At 41.7% G+C, this 12,734-nt stretch overlaps 1 pseudogene; it reads left to right on the top strand.

Annotated features, from left to right (window-relative positions):
- Nucleotides 1-12,496, top strand: part of LOC127428015 (putative nuclease HARBI1) — a 31,211-nt pseudogene extending 18,715 nt beyond the window's left edge.
- Nucleotides 12,497-12,734: the final 238 nt, after the last annotated feature.

Here is a 12,734-nt window from a genome sequence, read left to right as displayed (position 1 = left end):
CAATCCACTTCTTCATCCGTTTGCCTCGCTGATTTCTCCACCAGCCTGCCGAGAATCAGCAGTCGTACCGCCCGCCGACAGAGTGAGGAAACGGCCTCCCGTCATCACCCGAGCCTCGAGGAACTGAGTCGGAGTTAAAGGACGGATGAACACACATTCTAGGTGCATCCTCATGCAATTCAAGTAAGAGGTTTACGTCTGGGCATAGATAGAATATTATAGTGTGTTATTCTTGTGTATCAAGGTTATTGCTTATACAGTTTATGGACAGCCATGTCTGCTCATTGGGATTAATACTCAAGGTATTAATTATCACAAATGAGATTTGCTGTGTTGTAGTCCAACCACATTGGACTGTTGTGCATTTCCGCCATCGCGGGTGAGACCGGCACACTGAGTTTATCCATTAAAGAATCAAAGACCGCGGGATGGTTTATGAGCAGTCCACCACGTTTCTGATTGATAAACTAACAGCTGCTTTCTCTTCCACGATCGTGAAACTGGCTTTGGGGCCGTCACTTAATTCTCTCTCTTTCTCGTACTAACCACACACACACACACACACATGCGTGCGCGACCCCTCACCAACATTCTCGCACACATTTTTGGCTAGTAGGTAGCTTCGTGAAAAAGCTCAGCTTTGTCTCTAATCTATCGTACAAGCGGATACACACAGTAAACTGGTAGACGCCATTGACTGGTTTCTCTTTGCCCACATTCGCGGCCATATTCTCTGGCCGGAAGTCTCGCATGACATACTCTCCACGAGTCACGTCCGCCATTTTGTGCGCGTCTCTCCTTACACACACACACACACACACACACTCTCCCTCTCACACACATACACTCATGTGTTATAGGATTATTTTGATTTCCATATCTAATCATATCACTGTTTAGTTTGTAGTTTAAGTCGGAAGTTTATTGACTGCATTGTATTAATTATTAATTGATATACTGCATAAATAAACTTTGTTATATTTCAAGGAGAAGTGTTTTGGTTTGTTTTGCTAACACCTGTGTCACATGCTGACGGGATGTCAGTGCTCGGATTCAAGCCTTCATTCATTGTTTTTTTTTTTTCTCCAAAAATCGATATTCTTCGGATGTCGGTTTTCCTAAGAAAACAATCTAATATTGAGACTGTTATACTATCTGGTTATTAGTCCCTGATTCCAGGGTGGTGCCCCGGCAATATTAATCCTTATTAATATTCTATTGATTTTTGATAATTGATAATTATCTTTGATGATTGTTGAATTTGAAGGATCAATAAGCTAGCGTTAGTTTTAATTAATGTTTCATCGATGTTAATGATTAGTGATTATCTTTGATAATTGTTGATTTAAAGGATTAAAAAAGCTAACATTGATTCTCATCAATGTTCTATTGTTTTTAATAATTAATAATTATCTTTGATAATTATTAATTATTGCTAATAACCAAACCCGCTCCTAAACATAGCGCACTACATTTACTGGAGCCCCATATGAGGTTTTAATGAGTTAGATTCAATTAATTAATTTAAATATTAATTAATAACTAAAGAAATAATTATCAATTATTTCTGACAGTAACACTGATCTAAATAACCAGTAAAGCCCTACACTACTTTTTCCACCTTTGAATCTTCATCAGTAGAATATATTACAAAACGTATTACTAAGTCCAAGACTTGTTCACTTGTTCACTTGACCCTCTGCCCACTACTTTGGTTAAAGCCTGCATTACCTCAATTTCACCCATTATTAAAGCCATAACAGACTCTTCTTTATCTACTGCTACTGTTCTTTCCTCACAAAAAATGGCTTCAATTACTCCAATTCTTAAAAAAAAACCTGGTGTATATCCTAGTGATCTAAATAATTACTGGCCTATTTCCAATCTTCCTTTCATTTAGAAAATTATTGAACGAACAGAAGCTACTCAACTTGAAGCACACTTACAGAGTAATAATCTGCCAACCTCACACTTCAACTGATCCAAAAGTATAGCATGGTCAATAGTGTCGAAGGCAGCGCTAAGTTCTAACATAATTAAAATAGCAGAGAGACCGGAGTCGATGGCTAAAAAATATCATTAAAAACTTTCAAAAGAGCAGACTCTGTGCTGTGCTGTGCTGAGCTCTAAATCCCAACTCGAATCTGTCCAAAATATCATTTTCTTCTAAAAATGAAAAAAGCTGAGACAAAAAAAAAAAAAAACTTTCTCTAAAATCTTCGATAAAATGGTAGAAATAGGACGATAATTATTTAAAATAGCTGGATCAAGATTTTTTTTTTTAATAAGAGCCTGAACCACTGCCTGCTTAAGACTGATAGGAAAAATACCATTCCATAAAGAACTGTTAATCATAGACTGCAGACTAGGCCTCACGATTTCAAACAAATACTTCAACATACACTACCGGTCAAAAGTTTTGAAAAACTTAACTGAAATGATTCTCATGATCTTAAAAATATTTTGATCTGAAGGCGTATGCTTAAATGTTTGAAATTAGTTTTGTAGACAAAAATATATTTGTGCCACCATATAATTTATTTAATTATAAATCTGAAATGTAATAAAAAAAAAAAAAATACATTTTTTAACTTGATGACTTGGACCAAATAATAAAGAAAAGCAGCAAATAAGTGCCCAACATAGATGAGAACTCCTTCAATACTGTTTAAAAAGCATCCCAGGGTGATACCTCAAGAAGTTGGTTGAGAAAATGTCAAGAGTAGATGTCTGCAAATTCTAGGCAAAGGGTGACTACTTTGAAGATGCTAAAATATAACACAGTTTTGATTTACTTTGGATTTTGTTTAGTCACAACATAATTCCCATAGTTCCATTTATGTTATTCCATAGATTTGATGACTTTAATATTATTCTAAAATGTGAAAAATCAAATTAAAAAATACAAATAAAATTATAATAAAGAATGATTAAGTGTTTCAAAACTTTTGACCAGTAGTGTACGTTGGGGGGACAGGATCAGATGGGGAAGTTGAAGGATTTACATGCTCTATTATAGTAGCTAGAGATGACAGAGTTATAGGCTCAAATTGGGGAAAAACAGCAGAGGCAGAGCAATACAATACTGGGTTTTGTGTAGATACAATATGTGATCTAATAAGCTCAGTCTTATGTAAGAAAAATCTTAGGTAGTCTTCACAAACTTCATGAGTTACGTCAATAAATTATGTACTTGATGGTTGTAGCAATTTGCTTACAGTACTAAATAAAATTCTAGGGTTGTGAGCATTTCTTTGAATTACATCTGAATAGTATCTTTCCCTAGCCGTTTTGACTGCGAGCTGATAGCTAGAAAGAGATTCTCTCAACACCTCTAGGGACATCTGAAGCTTGTCTTTTTTCCATTTTCGCTCCACTTTTCTGCAGACCTCTCTAAGGGCACGGATGTTTTCATTGATCCAAGGCCGTGGTTGAGACCTGGAGCTTCTAGGCCTGGGTGGAGCAATATCATCCATGATTTCGAGGCATAGAGTGTTAAACAAAGTAAACAGCTCTTCTGTACTTAAAGAGGGTGTGGGAGTTTGAATGACATTAATGAGAGGGGAGGCAGCATTAGCTTCACAAAAAGATGGACTGTGGACTCACTAACAGGTCAAAAATAACACTCTGCCACTGGACTTTTTGGAATGACAGGAGGAAAGATAGCATTAAAAAGCACAGCTTTGTGATCAGATAAATAGATGTCCTCAGTTGACACATTATTAACAGGAAGTCCTAATGACAACACAAGGTCTAGTGTGTGACCATGTCTATGTGTGGAGTCATTTACTGACTATAATAGATTGAATGAATCAACAAGTTCACAGAACTCCTTTGCCAAAGTCTTAGACAGGCAGCAGACATGAATGTTAAAATCACCAATAATCAAAAAGTTATCAGTTGTGGGAACAATGCAGGATACAAAATTCTGAGAACTCCTGTATAAAGTCCTTGTTATATTTAGGAGGAAGATAAATAAGAGCATATAAAACAGGATTAAACAGTTCCATCTTAAACATTTGCAGCTCAAAGCTACTATATTTCTCCCATGAAAGTAAGCGGCATTTTAAAACATGTTTAAACATTGTAGCTAAACCTCCACCTCAACCGGTCATTCTAGGGGTATTGAAGACATCAAAGTCCTCAGGCAGCTGGCAGAGTCCAGCCACATCTCGGTTAAAAATAAAAAGTCCAGATTGTGTAATAAACAAAAGCCATGAATTATGAAACTCTTATTTGAGGGAGATCTCACATTTAAAAGCACAGCCTTTACTAAAGTGGGACCTGGCGGCAGTGTCAGTGACAACAGATCCGAGCATTCCAGTGCCTTGAGGTAGCCGTGATTTACTCCATCTCTCCACCTGTGTATTTTTCTTGACATTCGCCAGAGATCTGTAGCAGGTTGGGGGGGGGGGGATTGGGGGGGGGGTACACAGGCTGGAGCCAGATCTGATGAAACACTGGATAAGCACAGGCCACAAGCATATTCGATTTCCTCTTTATCCTCACCAGCAGACCAGCGCATTTACCTCTCCTTCTATGTTTCTTTTTTTTGCTGGTAAATGTAAAAGTTTAAATTAATCTACTCCCCCAGGTTATTGTTTTAAAAATGAGCCTCATCTGAAGGGTCGAGGAAGAGGTGTTGCTCCAATTTACAGTGAAGTTTTTGGTGTTACTCAGAGGACAGGATATAAGTTTAAGTCTTTTGAACTAATAATGCTTTATGTGACACCATCATATACAATTAAAAAATCTCTGTAGTCTTTTGTGCTTGCTACAGTATATAGATCACCCGGATAGTATTCTGATTTCCTTGTTGAATTTGCTAATTTTCTATCAGATCTAGTAGTTACTGTGGATAGAGCTTTAATTGTTGGTGACTTCAGCATTTACACAGATACTGAAAATGACACATTGGGATTAACATTTATCGATATCGAAACTCTCTTGGAGTCAGACAAAATGTGACAGGACCAACTCATTGCCATATGCTAGATTTAATTCTGTCATATGGAGTTGATATTGATACTATTGAAATTCTTCCGCAGAGTGATGACATCTCAGATCATTACCTCGTCTCGTGTGCTGCGATCAACTAATGCCACTCAATCTACACCACGCTATTGCTCAGGTGGAACTGTTCTTTCAACCACTAAAGATAGCTTCCTGATTTATCTCATATACTCAGTAAGCCAAAAAGTCTAGAATAACTTGAATATCAGAAAATCCAAATACAGTCTTCTCTAGCACTCTTGATAGTATCGCCCCCCTTCAATTAAAGATTAAAGTAAAAAGCCCACACCATGGTAAAATGATCATACTCATGCTCTCAAGAGAGCAGATCGCAAGTGGAAGAATACAAAATTAGAGGTGTTTTGCAGTGCATGGAGGGATAGTGTCTGTAGCTACAGACAGACTCGACTGAAACAGATATTCCATCGCAGCACACTAATAATGACTTCATGAATTTCTTTACTGATAAAATTGAAATCATCAGAAATAAAATTGGAATGATGCAATCGTATGTCACAGCACCTCAGAAAACAGTGCTCATAATTTTCCTCAACTTCAATCCTTCGCTGTCATAGGTCATGAAGAACTAACAAAACTTATCGAAACATTAAAGTAACAACATGAATGTTAGATCCAATACCAACTAAGCTCTTAAAAGAGGTGTTCCATGTAATCTCAGAACCTCTTCTTAATATTATTAACTCCTCGCTATCCTTAAGACATGTACCAAGAAACTTTAAATGGCAGTTATCAAACCACTTATTAAGAAGCCACAGCTCAATCCTGGAAAACTGGCTAACTATAGACCAATTTCAAATCTCCCATTTTTGTCAAAAAAATTAGGAAAGGTAGTGTCCTCCCAACTATGTTCATTTCTACAGAAAAAGAGTATATATGAACAATTTCAGTAAGGATTTAGGCCCCATCACAGTACAGAGACTGCACTTATCAGAGTTACAAATGACTTGCTCTTACCATCTGATCATGGCTGCATTTCTCTTCTAGTGATTTTAGATCTTAGTGCTGCCTTCGAAACCATAGATCATGACATTTTCTTGAGTAGGCTTGAGAATTATGTCGGCATATGTGGACTTGAATTAGCATGGTTTAGGTCCTATTTAGCAGACCACTACCACTTTTATCTGTGTAAATGAGGAATTGTCAAATTAAAAAAAAAGTTAAGTATAGAGTGCCACAGGGATTGGTTTTAGGGCCTCTGCTTTTCTCCTTATATATGCTTCCCATGGGAGGTATTATTAGGAAACGTGGAATAAGTTTCCACTGTTATGCCGACGATACTCAACTTTATATTTCTTTGAAAACTGACGAAATTTCACAATTCTCCAAATGAGCAGATTGTATCAATGAAATCAAAGATTGGATGGCCAGAAATTTTCTTCTACTCAATTCTGACAAAACAGAGGTACTAATTATTGGACTACAAACCTCTAAAAAATAAGATGCTAAAATATAATTTGACTATTGATGGATTTACTCTTACGTTGTCTTCTACAGCATATAATTTAAGTGTTATATTTTATACAAATCTGTCCTTTGAAAATCAAATTTCCAATGTTTGTATAACAGCATTCTTCAACCTCAGAAATATTGCTAAGTTATGACACATGCTCTCTGTTGCTGATGCTGAAAAATGAATTCATGCGTTTATGACCTCAAGACTAGATTATTGTAATGCATTACTGGGAGGATATCCTGCAATAAATAAACTTAAATTGGTTCAAAATGCAGCAGACAGAGTGCTGTCTATAACCAAGAAATATGATCGTATTAGCCCCATTTCATCGTTGTTACATTGGCTACCTGTTAAATTTCATATTAATTTTAAAATTTTGTTAACTACATACAAAGCTCTGAGTGGTCTAGCTCCGCAGTACTTAAATGACCTTCTACCACGCTATATTCCATCACGTTCTTTATGATCGCAAAATTCTGGTCTGTCCATAGTACCTAGAATATCAAAATCCACAAAAGGAGGTAGATCATTTTCCTATTTGGCTCTTAAACTATAAAATAGTCTTCCAAACACTGGACATAGACACACTCTCTCACAGTTTAAGTCTAGACTAAAGACTCATCTATTCAGCCAGGCAAACACCTCATTTATCTGTCAACTCATAATGAGGTTGCTTTAGTTAGGTCTGCCGGAACCGTAAACTTTTATCATAATCTATCATCTATACTCTACAATAAATTGAATGGCATCTACACTAATCTTATGCTGTTTGTTTCCCTGTCTCAACCGTGGGATTCATATCCCAAAGTTACCAGTGCCGGCCGAATCCAGCTCCGTTTCTGCTTGGTGTCGGACTCCACTGCTACGTGTCACTGAGTGATGATGACTAACTGCAGCCGGTGCCAGCCAGATATCAATTCAGTCTACTACGATGGGCTTCAGAGGATGAACTGGTGCCAACTCCAACCGTAAGACATTGGATAGTTCATGTGCCACTGCCTGAACCTTGGACTTAGGATGGACCTCACCGAACCTCACCAAAATGACCTGCCAGTTGAACTGCAATGCACCTTACTGATCTCTGCCTGTGTCACCTTGGTGTAATGATGGACTACACTCTTAAAAGTAACACACAGACTATCAATTAATTACCAACAAAAGCCTTCATCAGCCAACTAAGACAATGCATCTATGTGAACTTCTGCAGTTATTCCAGGATTGACTTCAAAGACATTAGTTATTAATTTTACAGTTCATACAAAATCTTTGTTTAAACACCATCCCTTTACACTTACTTAGTTCACAAATTTTAAAACATGATATGCACTACACACAAAAAACTAATATTGGCATTATATTCATATATATATATATATATATATATATATATATATATATATATATATATATATATACTCCAGACTCGAGTCCCGAGATGGGCATGGCGTCACAGGACACATCGCGTGGTCATCACGCCGGTCTGTCACCGCCTTTTCAGCCCTTGGACCGACCTCTCGTTTCTACCGGCAGGTGTTCCTCTAGAACTGGTCTCCAGGCGCGTCGTGGTCACGACAGACGCCTCCAAAATGGGCTAGGGCACTGTTTGCAACGGGCACGCAGCCGCCGGCCTCTGGACGGGTCCGTGACTGCATTGGTACATCAACTGCCTCGAGTTGTTGGCAATTCTGCTCGCCCTGCAGAGGTTTCGGCTGTTGATCCAGGGCAAGCACGTGTTAGTTCGGACAGACAACATGGCAATGGTAGCATCTCGTTGTATGTCATAACTCGTCCGGCGTCTCCTCCTCTGGAGTCGGCAGCACTTCAAGTCTCTGCGAGCCACTCACATCCCGGGCAACCTCAACACTACAGCGGACGCGCTGTCATGGCAGGTTACCCTCAGGGGAGAGTGGAGACTGCACCCTCAGGTGGTCCAGCTGATATGGAGTCGATTCAGATGGGCACAGGTGGACTTTTTCGCCTGACAAAAATCCTCCCACTGCCCGCTCTGGTACGACCCTGTGCAAGGTCAGGGAGGATGAGGAGCAGGTCATCCTGGAAAGCGCGAGGAGCAGGTCGTCCTGGTAGCACCCTACAGGCCCACCCAGACGTGGTTCTCGGACTTCACGCTCCTCGTGACAGCCTTCCCCCCTGGCGAATTCACCTGAGGCAGGTCCTTCTTTCTCAGGGACGGGGCACCCTCTGGCACCCGTGACCAGACCTCTGGAATCTCCATGTCTGACCCCTGGACGGGATGCGGAAGACCTAAGCGGTCTACCACCTGCAGTGGTAGACACGATCACTCAGGCTAGGGCCCCCTCTATGAGGCGCCTGTATGCCTTTAAGTGCCGTCTGTTTGCTAAGCGGTGTTCTTCCCGACGCGAAGACCCCAGAGATGCGCAGTCGGATCAGTGCCTTCCTTCCTGCAGGAGAGGTTGAAAGGGAGGCTGTCCTCTTCCACCTTGAAGGTGTACCATAGCAGCACACCACGACACAGTCAACGGTAAGTCCTTAGGGAAGCATAACCTGATCATCAGGTTCCTAAGAGGCGCCAGGAGGCTGAATCCCTCCGCGCCTCGTTCCCTCATGGGACCTCTCTGTAGTTCTTCAGGGTCTACAGAGAGCCCCCTTTGAGCCTTTGTAGTCAGCCGAGCTTAAGGCACTCTCCTTGAAGACTGCCCTCCTGACTCCATCAAGAGGCTAGGTGACCTGCAAGCGTTCTCTGTCAGCAAAACGTGCCTGGAGTTCGGTTCAGGTTACTCTCACGTGATCTGGAGACCCTGACCGGGCTATGTGCCCAAGGTTCCCACCACCCCTTTTAGGGACCAGGTGGTGAACCTGCAAGCACTGCCCCAGGAGGAGGCAGACCCAGCCCTGTTGTTGCTGTGTCCGGTGCGCACTTTACGCATTTATTTGGATCGCACGCAGAGCTTTAGAATCTCTGAGCAGCTCTTTGTCTGCTTTGTGCACAGCAGAAAGGAAGCGCTGTCTCCAAGCAGAGGATCACCCACTGGCTCATTGATGCCATAACTATGGAATATCTCGCCCAGGACATGCCGCCCCCGGTAGGGCTACGAGCCCATTCTACCAGGGGTGTAGCGGCTTCCTGGGACCTGGCCAGAGGTGCCTCTCTAACAGACATTTGCAGAGCAGCGGCCTGGGCAACACCCAACACCTTTGCAAGGTTCTACAACCTCCAGGTGGAACCGGTTTTGTCCCAGGTAGTGGCACGCAACACAAGCAGATAAGCCCAGGATAGCCGGCCGGGTGTATCGCTTGCACATAGCGCCTTCCACCTCCTTTTGAGCTGAAGATGTGCGCCATTAATTCCCAGTAGTGTTCACAAGTTTGTTCCCTGGTTGACTTCCTCCGAGCCCTGTGGCAGTCAAGTTTTCGGAGAGATTCGCTGCTGGCCCAGTACACATGCTAAGAGTCCTGTTCTGGGGTAGGTGCTCCGCATGTGGCGGTTCCCTGTAAGGCTAACCCCATGCGATATATATATCTTCCGCTAATTTGTTTCCCTATCAGCAAACTGCGTCTTCCTTGGGCAGAGCCCCTCTGCCCCAGTCTCCATGTTTGTAGTAACTCCTCCCCCATTAGGCAGGATCTACCTTGAAGACTCTCCACATGGTTGGAAAGACCATGTGACGTATCCTTCCACTTAAATACCCCCCCCCCCTTTGGGTGAGGTGTGGTCTCCGTGCTGTCTTCCCTTTGGGAGGGACACCCCCCGACTAGACATGGCGTCCCAGTCGGATAATCCCCCTTCTTTTTTAGGGAGTGGAAAAAAGAGAAGGGGAAAAGAGGCCACAACTGGGTTAAGCCTGTCTCTATCTCTTGGGTAGTCGACTTGTCCCTAAAAAAGGCCGTTCAACACTCATAACTATGTTGGGAGAGGTTACATGATGACCTGGTGTGCTGGCTATGAGCCACACAGTAGTCTGCCCACCACACACTGCCAGTTCACGTAACACAGTTCAGCCAATTGTGGCGTTTCGTATAGGGACCCCTAGTGTCACTACATCGATACAACGTCGAGTGAGTGACAGATAGGGAACGTCATGGTTACTTGTGTAACCACCGTGCCCTGATGGAGGGAACGTGACGTTGTGTCCCTCCTGCCACAATGCTGAACTACCCGCTGAAATGGCCGGACCTTATATCGGCTCCTCAGCATAAAACCTGAATGAGTGGTTGCATACCAGCTCCTGTTATACCCGTATGTTCGGGGGAGTGGCATGCAAATACCACTCGCCAATTTTCATTGGCCTTTTATCAAAGACCAGAGGTGTCTCGGGCTCCCAAGAGTGACCCCTAGTGTCACTACATCGACACAACGTCTCGTTCCCTCCATCAGGGAACGGAGGTTACACAAGTAACCATGACGTTTCTTAATCCCAAAGTTAACAGTCCACATAAAAAAAGATACGCTCCACAAAAGCTTGTAAACAGGAGCACACACCAGCAGTCCATTCTTTGTATGTTGCTAACTCAGTTAGCTGGATTTGATTGACAATTTGTCATGATCTTGGATTGTTAGGTTCTTCGACACTCATCCTGGACTTGCTGTCATAGCAACAGGTCCGTAAGCTTAAACCTGCTTGGGAGCAGGCTTATTTCATGTAAACAAGATTAGATTGCGGCTTTATAAGCTGAGGTGATATGGGAAGTCTGTAACAGCCATGTCTTGTACGTTTTTATGACAGCAACCTGTTGCGGAAGGTGCAAGGATAATTCGCAGACCTTTTCGAATTAATCGCGCATTGCGGGATAGACAGGATGCTTTAGCGCAGCGCGATACTATACTTTTTGAGAAATATCGGTTTTCTCATGAGGGTGTCATTTACATAATTAATTTGTTGGAACCACATATTAAATGTTCGACTTGTCGGAGTCGGGCTTTAACCACAGCACAAACTGTGTGCATTGCCCTGAGATTCTTTGCGAGTGGCACTTTCCTTTACACTATTGGAGATGCGGAGAACTTGGTGAAAAGTGCTGTCTGTCATGCCATTCACAAAGTTTACCTGGCGCTCAAGCAGTGTTTAGGGGTTTTTGTGGTATTTCCAAGCCACTTAACCCCCAGGTTGTAAAACAGAATTTTTTCGCCATTGCAGATACATTAAAAATTGTTAATGAAGATCATGAAATCATAACCATGCCATTAAGTATGACTTATGTGTCTCCCAGGCTTCCCTAATGTGATTGGTGCCATAGACTGCACACACATCCCCATCAAGGCCCCACCAGGCCCCAATGAAGGGGATTTTGTGAACCGAAAGGGGGTTCACAGTGTAAATGTGCAGGTAAATTACTATTAGGATTCTTAATATTCCAGATTAGTAATATTATATCAAATTAAAAAAGGAATGTTATAAAAAAATATACAGTTGACTGACTAAAATCTCTTAGATGGTGTGTGACTCTATGTGCCATATCACAAATGTGGAAGCAAAATGGCCTGGATCTGTGCATGACTCAATAATTTTCAGAGAGTCACATTTATGCACATTATTTGAACGTGGTAAGGGAAAATATAGATGGCAGGGTCACTGTATTACATACACTTATGCTGGGCCTAACAGAACTGCATTTTCCCATTATACAGGTGATTATGACGGGATCCTGCTTGGAGACAGGGGCTATGCCTGCAGGCAGTATTTTATGACGCCATTCCCTGACCCAAACCCCGGACCACAAACCCGTTACAATGCAGCTCTAGCCAGGACAAGGGCATGCACTGAAATGACCTTTGGGCAACTAAAGGGAAGATTTCAGTGTCTGAAAAGTCTGAGGGTTGCACCTGACAGGGCCTGCGACATTATTGTTGCATGTGCCGTATTACACAACATTGCCACCATCAGAAAGGAGAGGACCCCTGTGGTGGATGTGCAGCCTGATGATCACCTCCAGCCAGTGCACTTGAACCAACCTATGGCAGAGCTGCACGAGACAGAATTGTGGAACACCATTTTTGTTAAGTTTAATAAAAGAGAAGACAAATATGTTTAGTCCCTTGAGAGTTTTATTTCAATTATTCTTTGTAAAGAAAAGTAATCTGTAATCAGTTTTCTTTGCCTGCAATAAGAGATATTGTTATGTAAGGTCAACAATAGTACTCTGTGTGAAATGGTGTATTAGCACTTACTCTGAAGTTCCTTTTGAAGCAGCTCTATCTCTAGTGCCAGTTTCTTCTTCTTTAAGTGGTCAAGTTCTATTTATCCCCTTAAATTTTGTTTTTTCAGGGAAA

The sequence above is a fragment of the Myxocyprinus asiaticus genome, chromosome 37 (assembly GCF_019703515.2).
Source record: "Myxocyprinus asiaticus isolate MX2 ecotype Aquarium Trade chromosome 37, UBuf_Myxa_2, whole genome shotgun sequence".
Classification (NCBI taxonomy): domain Eukaryota; kingdom Metazoa; phylum Chordata; class Actinopteri; order Cypriniformes; family Catostomidae; genus Myxocyprinus; species Myxocyprinus asiaticus.
This window is presented reverse-complemented; position numbering and strand designations above follow the sequence as displayed.